This window comes from Amblyraja radiata, chromosome 4 (genome assembly GCF_010909765.2).
Source record: "Amblyraja radiata isolate CabotCenter1 chromosome 4, sAmbRad1.1.pri, whole genome shotgun sequence".
NCBI classification, from domain to species: Eukaryota; Metazoa; Chordata; class Chondrichthyes; order Rajiformes; family Rajidae; genus Amblyraja; species Amblyraja radiata.
In genome coordinates, this window is record NC_045959.1 from 13,753,593 (window position 1) to 13,775,077 (window position 21,485).

Sequence of the window (21,485 nt, forward strand, 5' to 3'; positions counted from 1 at the left end):
GTTTTCAATATATCTTTTTATGTTGTAGATCATCATGCGTCAATTGTGTTAGAACTTTTGCCAGATATTTCAGTAGGGCAAACAACAACTTTACTATATATAAAAGTAACCTAACGCAAGCACAATTAAATGTGGCAATCTGGAGGTTGGTGCCAAGGTGCAACACTCCAGCAGACTGTATTAACGTGACGCATTGTCATCAGCATCTCCATTCAGATACATTAAACAGCTTGACGTCCTTGTACATGCATCCTAGGCATTGAATACTGGGGCATTACTGATTCAGTGAGAATAACAATTTTACCAGCGTCATGTTTTACTACCTAACAGCCTCTCTTATCCTGAAATTTCAATTTCAGAAATATGCAGATTTAACCCGTCTGATCTTAATTGCTGTTGATGTCAATTTTGTAAAAAAGAAATGACTTTTTGTTTTCCCTTTTTCTGCTCTGCCTTATTTATTTCTTTGTACATTTATTCTTTCACTTTGTGTGCCTTTACTCGGTCCCCCTTGCTATTTAAACCAACACTTCCTGATTCAGACACTGCGCTGCTTTCTAACCCTTCTATCTAATTGGTTAAAGTCACACCAATGTCTCATACAAATCCCTTATGGGGCAAGCAACGCTTTTTCGCTCTCCCATTTACAGCAACGTGGCATGCTAAACCTTGCAGAGATGAATGGACCTGGAGCAAGAGCAGGGAAATGCGGGCGCTGGTCGGAGCATTTTCTTAAACCTCTTGTTTGTGGAACAGTTGAATTATCAGCAGCTGAGGTCACAGAATGAATCACTGATCCTGCATTGTCCAATATGACTGTCAACGTCTGCCTACGTCTGATGCTCACTTGCAAACGATGCCACGGAAACAAACTATCAGGCACCAGGACTACGAAAGAGACATTAAACTGAGGTTTCCTTTGCCTTTGAGCTGGATGTACAAAGTCCCAAGGCATTGCTTAAAAGTTATATTTTCTCCAGGAGTCTTGGGCAATATTTACCTCTGAATTGACATCAGCAAAGAAGGTAATCTTATCTTAATCTCATTCTTGGAACCATCTATGCCCGTTGATCTCCTGGCATCCTGCACAGTGGCTGAGAAACACTTAAAATTATTTATTTGTTTGTAATGCTACAGAGATATCCCATGGCTGTGAAAAGTGCTATGTCATAGCAAGCTTTGTGCTCACCCCATTTTAATGAGTGAAGAATCAATATTCCTGTTAATGTTTTTCTTATTTGGTTGCGGCATAGGATGGGGCCATGCCGGCATTTTGAATATTCCCATCATTCTACACTGGGTTTGTTGGGATTGGTGATAACTCGATCTCGAGACATATTCCATGGAAGATGCATAATGCCCCTGTCCCACTTAGGAAACCTGAACGGAAACCTCTGGAGACTTTGCGCCCCACCCAAGGTTTCCGTGTGATTCCCGGAGGTTACAGGTGGTTGCCGGAGGTTGCAGGTAGTGGAAGCAGGTAGGGAGACTGACAAAAACCTCCGGGAATCTCCGGGAACCGCACGGAAATCTTGGGTGGGGCACAAAGTCTCCAGAGGTTTCCGTTCAGGTTTCCTAAGTGGGACAGTGGCATTACTTTGTAACTCAAATGTGTAAACTCTGAGCTGAACTGAGAATATCTCTGGGGTTTCTCGTGGCAGGTAGAAACTGACAGGTCCGAAGTCTGTTTTCCATATCAAGGTGGGCCCAGGGTGAACACATTTAAGACTCTTATATTCTGACTTCCTCTAACTCCAGACCCCCTCAAATCCCCAGTCCTGGCATTAACTTGAAAGCCAGCCAATCCCCTGAATCAGATTCCCCCTTTCCATTGCATTATGTATTTTTTTTACCATGACACAGTCTCTTACTGCTTTTCTTGACCAGAGTGACTTAACAACATAAAAATGTAGTTACACAGTAACTAAATTAAAACTTCTTACACAGTAGGGATATTTTACAGAAGCCAATTAACCTATAAAGCAACCGGAGCGGAAACTGGAGCACACGATGTTACAGGGAGAACGTACAAACTCCGTACAGATAGCACCCGTAGTTAGGATCGAACCTGAGTCTCTGGTGCTGTAAGGCAGCAACTCTACCACTGTGCTACTGTGCAGCCCACAGGAGTTTCTGCTTTTTAGGCTTTTTAGGGCAAGGTTCAGATTTTGAGCGCTTCTTTGAGTATTTTCGCACCATTTTGCCTCAAGGTTTATCTCTGATCTGGTCATCCCTTTCAAATTTGTCACACTTTACAGGCTTGGAATGTAACTTACTCTTGTCACATTCATTCAAATTATTTTCACACCAAACAATATTTTCTTTGTCCACAGACAGGCCTATTGTGCTCAGTACAAGAAAACTGACTTCACAGGAGTCCATCAAGATGGTGAAATGCCAATCCTTCTGAATTTAAATAAATACAACATATATGTAGGCGAATCCATGCAGATGTATATACGTAGTGATAAAATCATGAGATAAAGATGCAGAAAGAGAATTATCGCATCTTATCATATTCTTTCCCATCAGCATGGAATGTGACTCATCAAATACCCACATCATGGTGTCAGATGATGTCTGATAATTCTTAGTTTTCATCCACAGCGCCGATGGGCTTACTGGTGATAGTGACCACTTTAAAGAGATGAATTCCCAGCATTTCTTCCTTTACAATCCAGTCCTGTGACCAGCGTTGAGTGTCTATTGCAGCCAAGATTTGAATGTGGTTTCCTGATGCAGGTAGAAGCAAAAATAAATATTATATACAAATATTTAATTCTATGTTTTGCAAGGGTCAACCCCTCTTTGCATATGTTTGGAGACAACATTTTGTGTCATTCATTCTCTGTTGAAAAAGAGTACCCCAAGTTGTCGTGTATTCTCTAGGTTACACTGCGGGCTTGTTGCATGTTTCACCAACAAGTGTTAAGATTAATTTAGATTTAGAGATACAGCGATGCATCAGATACAAGCCCTTCATCCCAACGGGTTCGAGATGACTCGCACACTGGTTCTATTCTACACACTTGGGCCAATTTACAGAAGCTGGGATAGATACAAAATGCTGGAGTAACTCAGCGGGTCAGGCAGTATGGCCAGAGGTGACATTTCTGATCATGCCTGGTTTAGGTTTAGTTAAGAGATACAGCACGGAAACAGGCCCTTTGGCCCACCAAGTCCATGTTGACCAGCGATCTCCATACACCGGCAATAACTTCACGCAAGGGATAATTTATAATATTTTACCGAAGACAAGTAACCTATAAATCAGTACGTCTGGAATGTGGGAGAGAAGTGGCGCACCGAAACTCTAGCGCTGTAATGCCCCTGTCCCACTTAGGAAACCTGAACGGAAACCTCTGGAGACTTTGCGCCCCACCCAAGGTCTCCGTACGGTTCCCGGAGGTTTTTGTCAGTTTCCCTACCTGCTTCCACTACCTGCAACTTCCAGCAACCACCTGCAACCTCCGGGAACCGCACGGAAACCTTGGGTGGGGCACAAAGCCTCCAGAGTTTCCGTTCAGGTTTCCTAAGTGGGACAGGGGCATAAGGCAGCAACTCTACCGTTCCCCCCCGTGTATGTATATGAGTGTTTTTTCGTGTGTGCATGTGCGTGTTTGTGTGTGTATGTGTGTATATGAGTGCGTGTGCGTGTGTGTTCGACCTTCTGGTTGCAGCACTGATAACAGACTCCGTATTTCTGTTCACTGGTAGCAAGGCGCAGGCAGGGAAGTGTAAACCAGTAATTTAGAGGCCACAGTTACAGGTGTTTGCATTCATAGATCCATGACTGAAACACTCAATTCTGATTTATGGGTACTGTCGGTCCAGAGTTTCTCCCTGTGACCTTGTGGATTTTCTCCAGTTGGTTGTAATAAAAATGAACTGCAGGTGCTGGTTTATATCAAACACTAGACTAAGTGGGACCCCTTGGGGGGAGCGGGGTGACATCACTCGCTGCGCGTGGAACAAAGGGCAGCAGGCCGCGAGGAGTAGAGCCATTGTGACATCATCAGCAAGACCATATCGTTTATTTTCAGTTATTTGGATTTTTTGAACATTTTCATAAATAACGAGAAATAATGCATCAAATTTTCAGATAAGGCAATTTTTCACATCATGGCGTAAATCTCTATCGGAATATGTAAAAATGTCACCGTTAGCACGTCGTGTTTTCGAGGAGATGTGAAACATATACGAACATCACACACACACACACACACACACACGCAAATAAATACACATCCAAGATCAGAATAGTTATAAGATATAGAAATAGATAGATAGATAGATAGATAGATAGATAGATAGATAGAAGATAGAAAATAGATAGATAGATAGATAGATAGATAGATAGATAGATAGATAGATAGATAGATAGATAGATAGATAGATAGATAGATAGATAGATAGATAGATAGATAGATAGATAGATAGAAGATATAAGAAGATAGATAGTAGAAAGAAGAAAGATAGATTGAAGAAAGATGAAGATGGATAGAAGATAGAAGATAAATAGAAGAAAGAAGAAGATAGATAGATTGAAGAAAGATGAAGATAGAAGAAGAAGATAGATAGAAGATAGAGGATGGAAGAAGAAAGGTAGATAGAAGGTAGAAGAAGAAAGATAGATAGAGGATAGGAGAAATATAGATACAAGAAGATAGAAGAAAATGGAAGAAGAAAGAAGAAGGAGACAGACAGACAGACAGACAGACAGACAGACAGACAGACAGACAGACAGACAGACAGACAGACAGACAGACAGACTCAAAATGCTGGAGTAACTCAGCGGGTCAGGCAGCATCTAAACAGAAAATAAATAGGTGATGTTTCAGGTCAGTCCTTTCAGATCCGATCAGAAATGTCACCGTCTATTTTCTCCAGAAATGCTGCCTGACCTGCTGAGTTACTCTGGCATTTTGTACATATCTCAGGTTTATACGTTAGGTTAATGGGCTTCTGTAAATTTAGAGTCACACAGCACAGAAACAGATCCTTCAGCCCACCACATCCATGCTGACCCTCAGGGACCTATCTATACAAGTCCTGTACCTGGCCCATAGCCTTCTATGTCTTGGCAATTCAAGTGCTTATTGAGATCTTTGTTTAAATATTGGAGAATCCTCTGCCTCCACCATCCCCGCAGGTAACATGCTCCAGATCACAATCTTCCTTTGGGTGACAAACGCCTTCCTCAACTTTATACCTCTTACCTTAAACCTATTCCTTCTGGTTTTAGATACATTTGTTGTTGTGAAAAGTTTATCACTGTCCTTACTATCTAGGCCTCACACCTTTTAATATACTTCAGTCAGGTCCCATCTCACCTTTCTCTACTCCAAACAAAATAGACAGTTTCTCCAGTATCTCCTCAAAATTGAAATGGATTATTACCTCAGCCACAGGCAAGTTGGTTAAAAGGGGAGGAATGAGAATGAAGTTGGAAAAGTCATTCTCCAACACACCAACATTCATTGCTGGGGAAGGAGAGAGTTGTTCTGTTGGCATAGAATACATCAGAACCATACTGGGACCAGAATTCTCATGGATTAAAAAGTTGATGAGGATGGCGACTAAATGAGGAGGAGGAGGAGGAGGAGGAGGAGAGAGAAATCTGCAATGTTAAAGAGAAAAGACTAAAGAGCAGTGTGGGAAAGTGATTGGAGAAATTATGTTGCAGGAAGGGATGGTGCAGCCACATATAGAGCATGGGTAAGAATAAATGGCTGCTGAGGGGACAACACTTTTGGGCTGGATGGTCTTCCCAGTGCATAGATCCCCAATGACACAGTAGTTCATGCAGCTCCCATTAGGAACTGAACTGCAAAGCTCCCATTTTAGTACATGATTGCATAAAATCTCTTGTGATTCTTTTTTTGGCTGCTGACCATATTTGGCACCAGCATTGTTAAGTGTACAGTAGTACAGCTAGTAGAACTGTTGCCTCAAAGTACCAACAACAGGGGTTCAATTCTGCCCTCTGCTGCTGACTGTGTGGAGTTTGCACATTCACCCTGTGACAAAAATAGTATCCCCCCTCCTGCCCCACCCCACCCCACCACCTCACCCAAGTGCTCTGGTTTCTTCACACAGCCCAAAGACATGCAGTTCATAAGGCTAAATGGCCATTGTTAAGTGTCCCTATTTTGTACATGTGTGGTGCAATCTGAGGAGACTTGATGGGAACATGGAAAAGGTAAAATAATAAACTTATTGTAAGATTAGTGTAAATGGGTGGTGGACAGTTGGTGTGGACTCATCGGTTCTTGTTTCCCTGCTATATGTCGCTATGATTCGATGACTCTAGCTCTCCATAATTTCCCTGCAAATTTGCTATATCTTTCCCACTAAAAGCCCTGTCCCACGGTACGAGTTCATTCCAAGAGCTCTCCCGAGTTTTAAAAAAATCTAACTCGTGGTAAGCACGGAGAATGAACGTAGCGGGTACGTCGGAGCTCGGGGACGTCTCTTAGCGGCTCCTAACGTGAACGGCAGGTACTCGGGAAGACTCGCTAACGGCAGGTAAGCACGGGAAGACTCGTGAAGATTTTTCAACATGTTGAAAGATGTCCACGAGAGCCCCGAGTACTTACGAGTGGCCATTACCTTAAATCTCCGAGTTCAAATCAGGGCAAACTCGGGAGAGCTCTTGGAATGAACTCATACTGTGGGACAGTGCTTAGAGGTAGTTCCATTAGTGTACACACAATCAAAGGAGTATTAACCCTAAACCAATAGATTATGTTGTTAATTGTTCCAGGCCATTCCCTTCTACCAAAACTGCCATAGTCATTATAAACAGTTATGCCACTCCTCCTCCTATCTGCCCTTCCTTATTTTCCTTGAACACCTGTATCCCAGAATATTAAGAAACCATTCCTGAACTGGGTCAGACTTCATTCACCAGCCATCTCTAGTGTAGAATTATTGCAAACTAGGTACAAAGTAGCCCTGGCTCCTCGAATCACGATATTGTGGCCCACCTCCGCATTCAGTGCTGAGTCTTGTCACAGAATGGGAGGTTGGGTCAAATTCATTCCTGATTCACGCATGCTAATGCACAGGCCCAGACAAATGCTCATATGCACAATGCTCCTAACTGGTGGTTCCCAAGGAAATGCTTTCTGGAGAATGCTCTGGCCCTTACTTTCACAGAGGGTTACTTGGTGGGAACTTTTTCTCACATTTGGAAGCTGTTTCATAAACAACACCACTCCTGAAAGATTTCTTCTGCCATTAATGCTGACCTTGTGTCCCAGCTACACAAAGCTGTTCCAGCTCAAAGCTTTGAAGTTAAAACTGATCTTTTATTTCATGCACTTGAAGTTCCTGTTAAATCCAGGATATAAACACACAGTTTCCTCTTCCCACTGTATTCATTATAGCTTAACTGAGATCTCTGGATTTCACATAGAGAAAGAAGTATTTTACCAATTGTGGCCACATTATTATGCTTTATAAGTTCCATCTGTAGGGGTTTTAACATTAAGGTCTGCAAGGATTACAGCTTGACCCGACCAGATTCCATTCTAAGAATAGGTGCAATGGTCTTCGGAAACAATTCTCCTCAGTATCAATCTGTATGAATCACAGTTTTATTTTCCATAATAAAGTAATAAAGCATTTGGTGTCACACATCTGAGAACACAAATTCACAAATGGAGAAGCAGACGTTAGTCTCAACATTCCTTTAGTGGTTGGGAATTGAATGATAATGTTTGAAGTCATGTGGTCTCATAGGTGGTTAACATTCTATGAAGAAACTATTTTTTTTAATGTGTTTTTAGTTGCCTTCTACATATTCTTGAATAATCCCAACACTTTGTAATTAAAGTAACTTTTCCCAGGCTATATATTTTTTCAGCACAGTAAAACCAAATGGGAAGATTGAGAGAAATTGCCATCTTTAAGAGCCTGAAGCCCCTAGTTATGACTGAGTCTGTAATGTGACGATAATTCAACATTAATTGGCTGCTTTCGTTCAGAAATGCCAGAAATGAAGGCTAGCCTGAGGATGCTCGGTGTTGCAGTGTGAACTGAACTAAGGTCACTCACTGTTTTAACTCTGTAAATATCGACTGTGACTGCCACAGCACTGAGGGCTTGGGTGGGGTGGAATTTGTTAAATGTGTTCAGGAAAATGTTCTCAGTCAATATGCTGCTACTAAAGAAAGAGTAAGCTTCTTCTTGGAAAAAAGACAGGGTGGATGATTGATGCGTTACTGGAGGAGTTTTTGTTTCCAGTGACCATAATTCTATTTATTTTTAAATCTTTATGGAAAAGAATAGGACTGGTCCAAATGTTGAAGTCCTAAATTGGGGCAAGCCAATTTTGATTGTACTGGATAGAAAATTTCATCAGTTGATTGGGGGGGGGGGGGGGGGGGGGGGCAGTTTGCAAGTAAAGGGACGTCTGGTAAATGGGAGGCTTATAAGCATGAAAAAAGGAGAGATCAGGGCAACAAGGTCCTTGAAATCGGTGGCAATGAGGAATGTTATCTATGATTAAAATGGGATGTTGATCAACTGGGTCATCAGGACAATGAATGGCAGATACGGTTTGATTCGGCTAAATGCAAGATGTTGCATTTTAGTAGGAAACACCAGTACAGGCCTTATACAATAAATCGTAGGGTTTGACCATGGAACATGGAATATGGAATATTGAACAGTACAGCATAGAAACAGGCCCTTCGACCCACAATGTCTGTGTCAGAACACGATGCCAGGTTAAACCAATCTCCTCTGCTTGTACGTGATCCATATTTCTCCATTCCCTTTCAAAAAGGCACATAAATGTCACTATTGTGTCTGTTTCCACTGGTAGCGCAATCCAGGCACTTGGTGTGGGGGAGGGGGTTTGGCGTGGGGGAGGGGGTGGTGTGGGGAGGGGGGTGGTGTGGGGGAAGGGATGTTGTGGGGGAGGGGGTGGTGTGGGGGAGGGGATGTTATGGGGAGGGGATGGTGGGGGAGGGGTTGGTGTAGGGGAGGGGATGTTGTGGGGGATGGGTGGTGTGGGGGAGGGGATGTTATGGGGAGGGGATGGTGGGGGAGGGGTTGGGTGTGGGGAGGGGATGGTGGGGGAGGGGTGGTGTGGGGGGAGGGGGGTGTTGTGGCGGAGGGGGGTTATAGTGGGGGAGGGGGTGGTGTGGGGGAGGGGGTGGTGTGGGGGAGGGGATGTTATGGGGAGGGGATGGTGGGGGAGGGGGTGGTGTGGGGGAGGGTGGTGGTGTGGGGGAGGGGGATGTGGGGGAGGGAGGTGGTGTGGGGGAGGGGGTGGTGTGGGGGAGGGGTGATGTGTGGGTGGGGGAGGTGGGGTGGTGTTGGAGAGAGGATGATGTGGGTGGGGGTGGTGTGGGGGAGGGGGATAGGTGGTATGGGGGGTGGGGGAAGGGGGGAGGAACAGGGGAGGGGTAAACGGGGTTGTGGTGTGTGCCCCTCCCGACTCCACACAATCACTTACCCGACTCCACACAGCGGCTTACCTGACTCCACACAGCGGCTTTCCCGACTCCATTCTTGCGGACTCAGCCCCACCTCCGGGGTTTTATTCTCCAGCAGGTTCCGGAAGGGGCATTACCTTCATGGTAACTGACAGGCGAGAAGACCATACTGCTGATCACACGATTTTTTTTAACCTTTATAACTTTTGTATAATTTCACCGTTCGGAACAAAACTTGGTGGGTTGGAGGAGAACGGTGAGTAAGTTGGTGTAAAAATCATATCGATAAAGGTTTTTGCGCAATTTAAAAAAAAAATCAAACCAGAAGTGGTCAAGATGAAAGTTTTAGTAATAGTATAGATACACATTTAGGAGGGCATAGATAAGGAGAACAGCCAAACTGGAGGATATAGGTTTAAGGTGAGAGGGGAAAGATTTAAAACGGACCTAAGAGGCAACCTTTTCACACAGAGGGTGACACACACATGGTATGAGCTGCCAGAGGAAGTGGTAATGGTTGGTACAATTATAATGTTTAAAAATACTTAGACAGGTATGTAGATTGAACCATTTGGATGCATGGATATAGTTGGGACAAAGAGCCATTTTTCATGCTGTTTGACCTTATGAATTATGAGGTGTAGGCAGTATAGAATACATCTGACCATCTGACTAGTCTGAGTTAACTTCTAAGAATATTTAAAATGTTTGGGCAGAGCGAGAAATGTGGAGAATAACCTGTTCTCTCACTCTCTCTGAGGTGCTTCCATTGTTTCTGTTAGTGATAACCAAAACAAAAGGAACCCACTGTTGAAGAGGTTTGAGCAGGACAAGCAGAATATTGTTCAACTCACCTCATCTGCACTCCAGAACCAAAGGCAATCCAACCTCAAGCTTTCAAGTAGCTCAGACAGTGTTTGTGTGTGTGCCCTTGCAGAAATCAAGCTTCAAACCAGACAATGTCTTCATCAAAGTGTATGAGACAATGGACTTCACAAGGGCCAAATGGCCTACTACTGCACCTGCTACGTTTCTATGTTTCTAATAAGCACCTGAAAGATAGAAAAAGTTTCACCAATCTGCACCCACCACATAACAATGCCTTCTGATCCACAATAAATCCTGACCAATGCAGATACCCTCCTATATGCCAAACACTAAAGTGCCTGTCCCACCAGCATGCGACTGCATGCGGCAAGTGCTTCCAAACCAGAAGCGGGGGCCGCGTGGAGGGCGAGTGAGTGACATGAAGTTCGAGCGAAGTCCGCGGGAAGTTCGCACATGATGTACGGCGTGGAGGCGGTGCGTACGGCGTCGAGGCAGCTGCGGGCTGGCAGGCCGTTGCCGTGCGGAACCTTTGAACACGGTCAGTTTTTCGGAGCCGGCGATCGAAGTGGGACTGGCCCCGCGAGGCCGTACGGCTCAAGCGACCACGTTAGGTTGCGCTTGCCGCATGCTGTCGCATGCTCGTGGGACAGGCCCTTTACTCTCAGTGAAGGCAGGCGTCAATGACAACTGCCTCTTGTGTACTTCACAACCTCTGTCACCTGAAGAAAAGGCCACCTGGTGCTAAAGGCACAAATTTCAAGCACAGCTGAGCAGTGGTAATCCTAATTTTCTAGTATGGATCAACTTTCAACGTGCTGAAGAGGAACCGCCAGCGATACCTCTGCAGAATCCTCTAAATTTACTGGCAAGTTAGACAACCAAATGTCATTGTCCTGTCCTGTCCCAGCATTGAAGGTCATCATCCCTCTCAGCTAGTCCCTGTGGGCACCACATGCCTGACTCCAGCCTGCTGAAACAAATACTTCCTCCCTGGATGTGATTCCCAAAAGGACAAAGAAAATGCTTCCAGGGTGTCCTCAAAGTTATCTTGAAAAATATGTAACATCATCACCAATTCATGGGAATTCCTGGCCTAAGAATACTCAAACTGGCAGTGAAAGATCCAGGAAGACACAATGCACATCGACTGTCTTCAATGGTTGCAAGTGGAGGTAACTGGTAGACGACAAAAGGAACCTACAACAATCCAAGCACTTACCCTAACCAACGCCTCCAATTGTGGCAGATCCATGACGGAACTCATTGATCACCTTAAGACGCATCGAAAGAGAGGAGAAGCGAATCATTCTTGACCTAAGATGACTACCTAAATGAAAGAACATTGAAGCCAGCTGTTATAGTGAATGACATAAAATAGTAAGATTAAACGAGAACTTACCAGTTTGAAGTTTGATCTGTATTTTATGAGGAGTTACGATGAGTGATTACGTGAAGAACCCGATCAGTGCGCAGGTGCGGCATACTTCCAAGCAGCGGTGTGGAATCACAGATAGACACAGTTATTTGAAGTAAACATAGTAAAGATAAGGAGACATCAATTTATTAGTTTGATCCATATAATGAGGGTGGGAGCGGAGGGCACGTAATAGAAACATAGAAACATAGAAACATAGAAATTAGGTGCAGGAGTAGGCCATTCGGCCCTTCGAGCCTGCACCGCCATTCAATATGATCATGGCTGATCATCCAACTCAGTATCCCGTACCTGCCTTCTCTCCATACCCTCTGATCCCCTTAGCCACAAGGGCCACATCTAACTCCCTCTTAAATATAGCCAATGAACTGGCCTCGACTACCCTCTGTGGCAGGGAGTTCCAGAGATTCACCACTCTCTGTGTGAAAAAAGTTCTTCTCATCTCGGTTTTAAAGGATTTCCCCCTTATCCTTAAGCTGTGACCCCTTGTCCTGGACTTCCCCAACATCGGGAGCAATCTTCCTGCATCTAGCCTGTCCAACCCCTTAAGAATTTTGTAAGTTTCTATAAGATCCCCTCTCAATCTCCTAAATTCTAGAGAGTATAAACCAAGTCTATCCAGTCTTTCTTCATAAGACAGTCCTGACATCCCAGGAATCAGTCTGGTGAACCTTCTCTGCACTCCCTCTATGGCAATAATGTCCTTCCTCAGATTTGGAGACCAAAACTGTACGCAATACTCCAGGTGTGGTCTCACCAAGACCCTGTACAACTGCAGTAGAACCTCCCTGCTCCTATACTCAAATCCTTTTGCTATGAAAGCTAACATACCATTCGCTTTCTTCACTGCCTGCTGCACCTGCATGCCCACTTTCAATGACTGGTGTACCATGACACCCAGGTCTCGCTGCATCTCCCCTTTTCCTAGTCGGCCACCATTTAGATAATAGTCTGCTTTCCTGTTTTTGCCACCAAAATGGATAACCTCACATTTATCCACATTATACTGCATCTGCCAAACATTTGCCCACTCACCCAGCCTATCCAAGTCACCTTGCAGTCTCCTAGCATCCTCCTCACAGCTAACACTGCCCCCCAGCTTAGTGTCATCCGCAAACTTGGAGATATTGCCTTCAATTCCCTCATCCAGATCATTAATATATATTGTAAATAGCTGGGGTCCCAGCACTGAGCCTTGCGGTACCCCACTAGTCACTGCCTGCCATTGTGAAAAGGACCCGTTTACTCCTACTCTTTGCTTCCTGTTTGCCAGCCAGTTCTCTATCCACATCAATACTGAACCCCCAATGCCGTGTGCTTTAAGTTTGTAAACTAATCTCTTATGTGGGACCTTGTCGAAAGCCTTCTGGAAGTCCAGATACACCACATCCACTGGTTCTCCCCTATCCACGCTACTAGTTACATCCTCGAAAAATTCTATAAGATTCGTCAGACATGATTTACCTTTTGTAAATCCATGCTGACTTTGTCCAATGATTTCACCACTTTCCAAATGTGCTGCTATCCCATCTTTAATAACTGACTCTAGCAGTTTCCCCACTACCGATGTTAGACTAACTGGTCTGTAATTCCCCGTTTTCTCTCTCCCTCCCTTCTTAAAAAGTGGGGTTACGTTTGCTACCCGCCAATCCTCAGGAACTACTCCAGAATCTAAAGAGTTTTGAAAGATTATTACTAATGCATCCACTATTTCTGGAGCTACTTCCTTAAGTACTCTGGGATGCAGCCTATCTGGCCCTGGGGATTTATCGGCCTTTAATCCATTTAATTTACCCAACACCACTTCCCGGCTAACCTGGATTTCACTCAATTCCTCCAACTCCTTTGACCCGCGGTCCCCTGCTATTTCCGGCAGATTATTTATGTCTTCCTTAGTGAAGACGGAACCAAAGTAGTTATTCAATTGGTCCGCCATATCCTTGTTCCCCATGATCAACTCACCCGTTTCTGACTGCAAGGGACCTACATTTGTTTTAACTAATCTCTTTCTTTTCACATATCTATAAAAACTTTTGCAGTCAGTTTTTATGTTCCCTGCCAGTTTTCTTTCATAATCTATTTTTCCTTTCCTAATTAAGCCCTTTGTCCTCCTCTGCTGGTCTCTGAATTTCTCCCAGTCCTCCGGTATGCTGCTTTTTCTGGCTAATTTGTACGCATCATCCTTCGCTTTGATACTATCCCTGATTTCCCTTGTTATCCACGGATGCACTACCTTCCCTGATTTATTCTTTTGCCAAACTGGGATGAACAATTTTTGTAGTTCATCCATGCAGTCTTTAAATGTCTTCCATTGCATATCCACCGTCAACCCTTTTAGAATTAATTGCCAGTCAATCTTGGCCAATTCACGTCTCATACCCTCAAAGTTACCTTTCTTTAAGTTCAGAACCATTGTTTCTGAATTAACAATGTCACTCTCCATCCTAATGAAGAACTCAACCATATTATGGTCACTCTTGCCCAAGGGGGCACGTACAACAAGACTGCTAACTAACCCTTCCTCATTACTCAATACCCAGTCTAAAATAGCCTGCTCTCTCGTTGGTTCCTCTACATGTTGATTTAGATAACTATCCCGCATACATTCCAAAAAATCCTCTTCCTCAGCACCCCTGCCAATTTGATTCACCCAATCTATATGTAGATTGAAGTCACCCATTATAACGGTTTTGCCTTTGTCGCACGCATTTCTAATTTCCTGTTTGATACCATCTCCAACTTCACTACTACTGTTAGGTGGCCTGTACACAACACCCACCAGCGTTTTCTGCCCCTTAGTGTTTCGCAGCTCTACCCATACCGATTCCACATCCTGCAAACTAATGTCCTTCCTTTCCATTGCGTTAATCTCCTCTCTAATCAGCAACGCTACCCCACCTCCTTTTCCTTTCTCTCTATCCCTCCTGAATATTGAATATCCCTGGATGTTCAGCTCCCAGCCTTGGTCACCCTGGAGCCATGTCTCCGTGATCCCAACTATATCATAGTCATTAATAGCTATCTGCACATTCAACTCATCCACCTTATTACGAATGCTCCTTGCATTGAGACACAAAGCCTTCAGGCTTGTTTTTACAACACTCTTACCCCTTATACAATTTTGTTGAAAAGTGGCCCTTTTTGATTTTTGCCCTGGATTTTCCGGCCTGCCACTTTTACTTTTCACCTTGCTACCTATTGCTTCTACCCTCATTTTACACCCCTCTGTCTCTACGCTCACACATTTAAGAAACCCTTTCCCTTTAACTCCATCCTCCACTAGCCCATTCGACACCCCACCCCCCTTATTCAGTTTAAAACCACCCGTGTAGCAGTGGCAAACCTGCCTGCCAGAATGCTGGTCCCACACCTGTTAAGATGCAATCCGTCCCTTTTGTACAGTTCCCCCTTACCCCAAAACAGATCCCAGTGATCTAAGAATCTAAATCCCTGCCCCGTGCACCAGTTCCTCAGCCACACGTTCAGGTCCCGTATCTCCCTGTTCCTGCTCTCGCCAGCACGAGGAACTGGAAGCAAACCGGAGATAACAACCCTGGAGGTCCTGCTTTTCAGCATTTTTCCGAGCTCTCTAAAGTCACGCTGCAGAATATTCATCCCCTTCTTTCCGACATCGTTTGTGCCGACATGCACTACCACTTCCGGATGTTCACCTTCGCCCTTGAGGATTTTCTGCACTCTGTCCGTGACATCCTGGATCCTGGCACCAGGAAGGCAGCACACCATCCTCGCATCCCGTCTGTTGCCGCAGAAACCCCTGTCCGTACCTCTCACAATGGAGTCTCCCACTACAATGGCGTTGCCTGCCTTAGGCCTTTTTGGTTTTGGCTCAACAGCCCTATTCGCATCACAAGCCAGTCCGCCGCCCAGTTTAAACACCTCTTCTGTCCCGACAGCTTCTAAGTGGGTGAACCTGTTCACAAGAGGTACAACACCCGGGGACGTTGGCATTCCATGCTTCCCTCCCGTTCTCACTGTCTCCCACCTTCTCTCTTCCAGTACCTTAGGTGTAACAATCGTACTGTAAGACTTGTCGAGGAACGACTCCGTTTCTCGGACGAACCAGAGGTCATCCACTTGCTTCTCCAGTTCCCCAACACGGCCCTTCAGGAGCTCTACCTGGATGCACTTTTCGCATTTGTAGCAGCCAGAGGCACCAGCGGTGTCCTTGACCTCCCACATACTGCAAGCATCGCACTGAATCAGCTTGCCTGACATCTCCTTCTTTCGTCTCTACCTCTCAAGCGTATTGCGTGGTCTCCTCTCCGAAGACTCTCGAGCCAAAGACTCACACTTTTCTCACAGGGCACTTCACTCACTGCCGCTCCCTAAGAGCAGTCTTACTTAAATTGACTGATAAATTGCCTGATTTACCAATTTACAAACCAAATTCCTCAGTTTTCAGCTGTTTTCCCAGCACTGACTCACTTCTCTCCTCCCACTTGGGCTAGAGCCAATCAGTCGTATCTCTTGCTATCTCCCTCTGCTGCTGCTGTTGTTGCTCCCAAAGCTACAGTAGTTCTGAGTGTAACTCCTCATAAAATACAGATCAAACTTCAAACTGGTAAGTTCTCGTTTAATCTTACTATTTTACTTCGGAGTCACGTGAGTGACTACGTGAAGACTTCAAAGCTCTGTGATTTCAAACCGTGTAACAGTTCATACTTCACTCGCTGCCGAAGTCATTCGAGGGAGGAAGTATGTTATCGTAATCAACCATGAATCTGTTTGTAAAAACAATAATGGTGTTATTAACAACAACAAGACCAATTGCTCCCCCGGGCTTAAATTATATATTTTTTGCAGATTCTTTTTCTGCAAACGATACAGGTTCTGTCAGTGGTTTGTTATAAAAGTTTGGAACGTATACTCCCTAGACCACCCTGCAGTAGCCAGGATGTGGTCCATAGACTCGTCCATCCTCTTAGTTACTGACGTGGAAGCTGTCCTGGTGGAATAAGATTTTATACACGTTAGTATTTACTCCAGCAACTCCCAGTACCTGCTTGAGCCACTAGAGATAGTTTAGCTCGTCACCCCACCATGAGGTTTCCTGTGGCTGACCCATAAGGCTTTTTCCTCTCCCTCGGTATTCCTTATTGTGTCGATCTCTAAGTGGGTCATGACACATAAAACGTGGTTCAGGTGGGTATGCCCGGAATTTCATGACTGGACCTGATGTTCCTGGTCTGTTCTGTTTGGCCAACCCTTGAATGGGCATGTGACACTATCTGGTGTTATAACCATGTTGTCCCATCGCAGTAGATGGGAGAGCTGGCTCTTTGTGTTGATGTAAGGCCACCAGCATGTCCATCTTCAGGGTAGGCTGTTCCAGGGTGAGTGACCTAGCTGGTGATCATCCCCCAAGGTATGTCAGGATTTCACTGACATCCCAATTTGGGTGTACCTATTTCTGGGGAATGGATTGATATATCTCTCCTGTATCTGATCACCAGTGAGCGGTACCCAAGTTGAGTAGGCTAACAGAACATGTCCTTCATTGTGGTGAAGACCTGCCAGGAGCTCCAGTACAGTTTTTTGTTATAGTTGAATGTGTAATTCCTGTTTTGGAAAACAGTGTACCATTTCTTGATGCTCCTCAGGTATGTTCCCTAGGATATGCTACGGAATGCTGTCATCAGGTTGATAGTGCTGCTGATCCAAGCACAGCAATGGTCTTCCCAATTTTGCAATTCTTTTAATGACCATGTCGAGGATCACTGGGAACCATGCTTGTGGACTTGGTCCACTGTAATTTGCGTAGTACCCGACTGATGAAGCCGTAGTACCTATTGAAGAGGTAGAAGGAAAGGAAAACATAGAGATTAGGTTCCCCCCACCCCTCAATACGCGGGAATGTCTCCATTGCCGCTGCCTTGAGATTGGTTTCATGTGACGTAAGTTAGTACGTGGTGATTTAATTGGATATAAGGAATCGATATCTGGTGTCCATATTGCTTAGTAATTTCAGCAAATATTTTTGGTTTAAAAATATGTTTACAGTATTTAGCTCACCTGATAGGTGAGTTACTGATGGTCAAACATGTTTGACGACATACGGTTTCCAATTGTTAATAAATTGTCACCTAATATCGATGTTCTCCGCCCAAGTGGTTTGGTATATGCCACCACTGTGATGTTGTTATCTTATAAACGAACATGCAAATTTGGTGGATTACTGAGCAAATGCTTCACTAGAATTAAATAAGTTAATATATAACATGTTTAAGTCAATTCATATTGGCATTAAGTATTACAAGCTCAGTAACACATCAGGACACATAAGATGTTACTCAAAACAGGTGGAAGTGTACAACCATAATCCTTCCTGCCAATAAATTCCATGATAACACTACAGATTCATCCATTTGCCCCCATATTACAGGTATGGAGATAGTTTTGAACACTAGTATCTCAGCTCATAGGAAAGGTACAAAGTTCAGTAGCTGGTAATGCTGCTATATCCCAATTACTTTGCCACGTAGTTGATTGGTGGTTAATGCACCATGACTGATAGTCTTAATGAATACCAGATAACAAAGTTGTGGATGGTCAACGTAAATATCTGGATATATATTTTGTGCACCGTTCCCAGAGGCACTGCAATACTGGGTCGATGCGTGGAGTGGACGGAGCAAGCCCCTATTCCATCTCCCTGTTCCAAAATTCAATTTAATATATGGTCCCTAGATAAGGGACGTATCAGATTATTAAACTGATAAGAACAGATACTACACTTGATCTTAGCCAAAAGGCCGAGAAGCGATGCAGCTAAAGCTGTATCCAAGGATAGTTTGTCGTTAATATATAGACATGCCATGACGGAATGTTTCTAAGTGTCAGGGCTAGTTGATTCTGGATAACTTTGATTTAAATGCCGCAACGCTCATCATGGTTACTCCATCCAGGTAATTGCGGTATATCTGAAACTTATATGAGAAGGTACTGAATAATGTGCATCTTCAAGGTCGATGTCTACCATAAAGTATCCTTGGATCCATGGTAGTAGTTACAAATCCCATGAATGGGTATACCTGGTGAAATACTCAAGTGGTTTATCAACGATGGTGCGACATTCACCATCGTGGGAGGGTAGACCCCTTGGGGTGCTTGCTGAATTGGTGGCAAGATATTAATTCTATTCCCCTTGTATTTATTTTTTGGTATATAACTACCAAGAGTGATAGCTTCCTAACCAGGCGTGATTCACCCACCCCTTGTTAGTACAACCCTTAACCTTTATGCGATGGTAGGAACCATACTTATCTGTCTTCATTGTTGTTTTCTTCGGTTTCTGGTTCCTTGTTCTTGTAGGGACGATGTTTGTTGGGGGGTGGCGCATTTTCCCTGGGGCCTGCTCTGGGCCGTGGCCTAAAATGCTACGGGTTTGGCATGCAGGCCCCGAGCTTTCACCAGTACCATGAGGTAGACGCACCTGGTGGACATGTAGAGGTACTGCTGTCTGGTTTAGTGTGGTGCTCATTCCAGACTCTGCCCTCTTGTGCCGAATAGTTTGAACACTTCGTCCAGTTTTTTAGGACTGGTTTGGTAAGTGCCAGGTAGCAGGATCTGTGCTTGTGAGGTCGGCGTTCTCATTGTCCTGTTAATTTCATAGATTGAGGGCAGGTTTGTGAGTTCATTTGAGAAGTTATGAGGTATACCGTTGAACAGTAGGGTCAGGTATTTTGCCATACTACCCTGCCCTTCTGGAATGAGCAGGTGGACATGATAGCCGACGTCAGGGTACCAAATGCATTTTTAAAATATTTAGGTTAAATGCGCTGCTCAATGTATCCCCCAATAATGGCGGGCACTTTGAGTAAATGCAATTTAGGGGAGGCGTGATAAAACCAACGCCTCATGGCTACCTGTCTTGGAGAGGTTTTTTGGAAAAGACAGGTAGTAAGCTGGCCATCAGTTGAGACTGAAAAGCCATCTCGCTAGTGGTGGAGCCACATAGCGGCCACACCCAGCAGCTCTTCCTGATCCTGTACCTCAAGCATACTCCTGATATTGTTCAGCCAGTGACCCCTCTTCATGACCAGCCCAGCCACTGGTCACCCCAAAGCTAACCACACTAAGGAGGAAGCGATGGGCAGTGCCTAGGCACTGTGGAGGGTATGCCTGAACCCTCCAGCGAGACTGCCCCTCACGTAGCGTGTCTCGCAGGAGCTCCTGCTCCAGGAGCCGCTCCAGCGGCTCAGGCGGCTGTCTCTCTCCCATGCGGGTGGAGAGACGTCCCATCCGACAAGTCGGAAGCCACCGGCCGGATGCCTCTTCGGATGGCTGAACATCCAGCCCGCAGCTCAGGCACTAGCGGGACTGGGCTCGGCGCGGTGATGGGGATAGCGGAGCGCCCGGTAATTGTTCCTACCGCCTTCTTCTGGAGCTTTTGTGCCTTGTAGTAGCGAGAGCGCCCCTCAAGCAGCGTGTCTCGCAGGCACCTGCTCCGTGAGCCGCTCAAGCGGCTCAGGCGGCTCTCTCTCCCCCCGTGCGGTTGGAGAGACGTCCCGTCCGACATCGGGAACACCTGCCGGATGCCTCTCGAGTGGCTATACATCCAGCCCGCTGCTCAGGTACTAGCGGGCTGGCCTCGGCACGGTGTCGGGGAATTACGGAACACCGGGTAACGCTCCTACCGCCTGTTGCTGCCCCCCTCCCCGACGGGAATACGTTCCTCCTTGAACGGGGGACAGTTTTGTTCCAGAGCCTTTTTCTCTGCCTGTAAAAAACACAAGCAGAAAAAGGCTCACCTGTAAAAGAAAACCCGACCTCAGGGTACTCACCTGACGGTCCGGTTCATTCTGTAGCGGGAGAGCCTAACTCCCGTTGCAGGCCGCTGTTGCACTGCTGGCGTAATGCCGCGCCTGCGCACTGAGCGGGTTCTTCACGTAGTCACTCACGTGACTCCGAAGTAAAATTGATGATGAGGGGGTTCTGATGTGTTGTTACTTCCTACCTTGAACTTGGCCATTTTAAATTATAGTTAGTGAAAGTGCTATTATACTATCAGGTTGTATCTACATTGTCTGAAAGATCTGCCTGGTTTCTGCATTCATTGTCATAGGAAAAGGGGAGATGCAACGAGACCTGGGTGTCATGGTACACCAGTGATTGAAAGTAAGCATGCAGGTGCAGCAGGCAGTGAAGAAAGCAAATGGTATGTTAGCATTCATAGCAAAAGGATTTGAGTATAGGAGCAGGGTGGTTCTACTGCAGTTGTACAGGGTCTTGGTGAGACCACACCTGGAGTATTGCGTACAGTTTTGGTCTCCAAATCTGAGGAAAGACATTCTTGCCATAGAGGGAGTACAGAGAAGGTTCACCAGACTGATTCCTGGAATGTCAGGACTTTCATATGAAGAAAGACTGGATAGACTTGGCTTGTACCCGCTAGAATTTAGAAGATTGAGGGGGGATCTTATAGAAACTTACAAAATTCCTAAGAGGTTGGACAGGCTAGGTGCAGGAAGATTATTCCCGATGTTGGGGAAGTCCAGAACAAGGGGTCACAGTTTAAGGATAAAGGAAATCTTTTAGGACAGAGATAAGAAAAACATTTTTCACACAGAGAGTGGTGAATCTCTGGAATTCTCTGCCACAGAAGGTAGTTGAGGCCAGTTCATTGGCTATATTTAAGATGGAGTTAGATGTGGCCCTTGCGGCTAAAGGGATCAGGCGGTATGGAGAGAAAGCAGGTATGGGATACTGAGTTGGATGATCAGCCATGATCATATTGAATGGCGGTGCAGGCT

At 45.1% G+C, this 21,485-nt stretch overlaps 1 non-coding gene across 1 annotated transcript; it reads right to left on the reverse strand.

Annotated features, from left to right (window-relative positions):
* Positions 1–18,305: 18,305 nt before the first annotated feature.
* On the reverse strand, positions 18,306–18,497 carry LOC116972645. The gene has a single exon (XR_004411844.1). It is a non-coding gene; the product is annotated as a U2 spliceosomal RNA (small nuclear RNA).
* Positions 18,498–21,485: the final 2,988 nt, after the last annotated feature.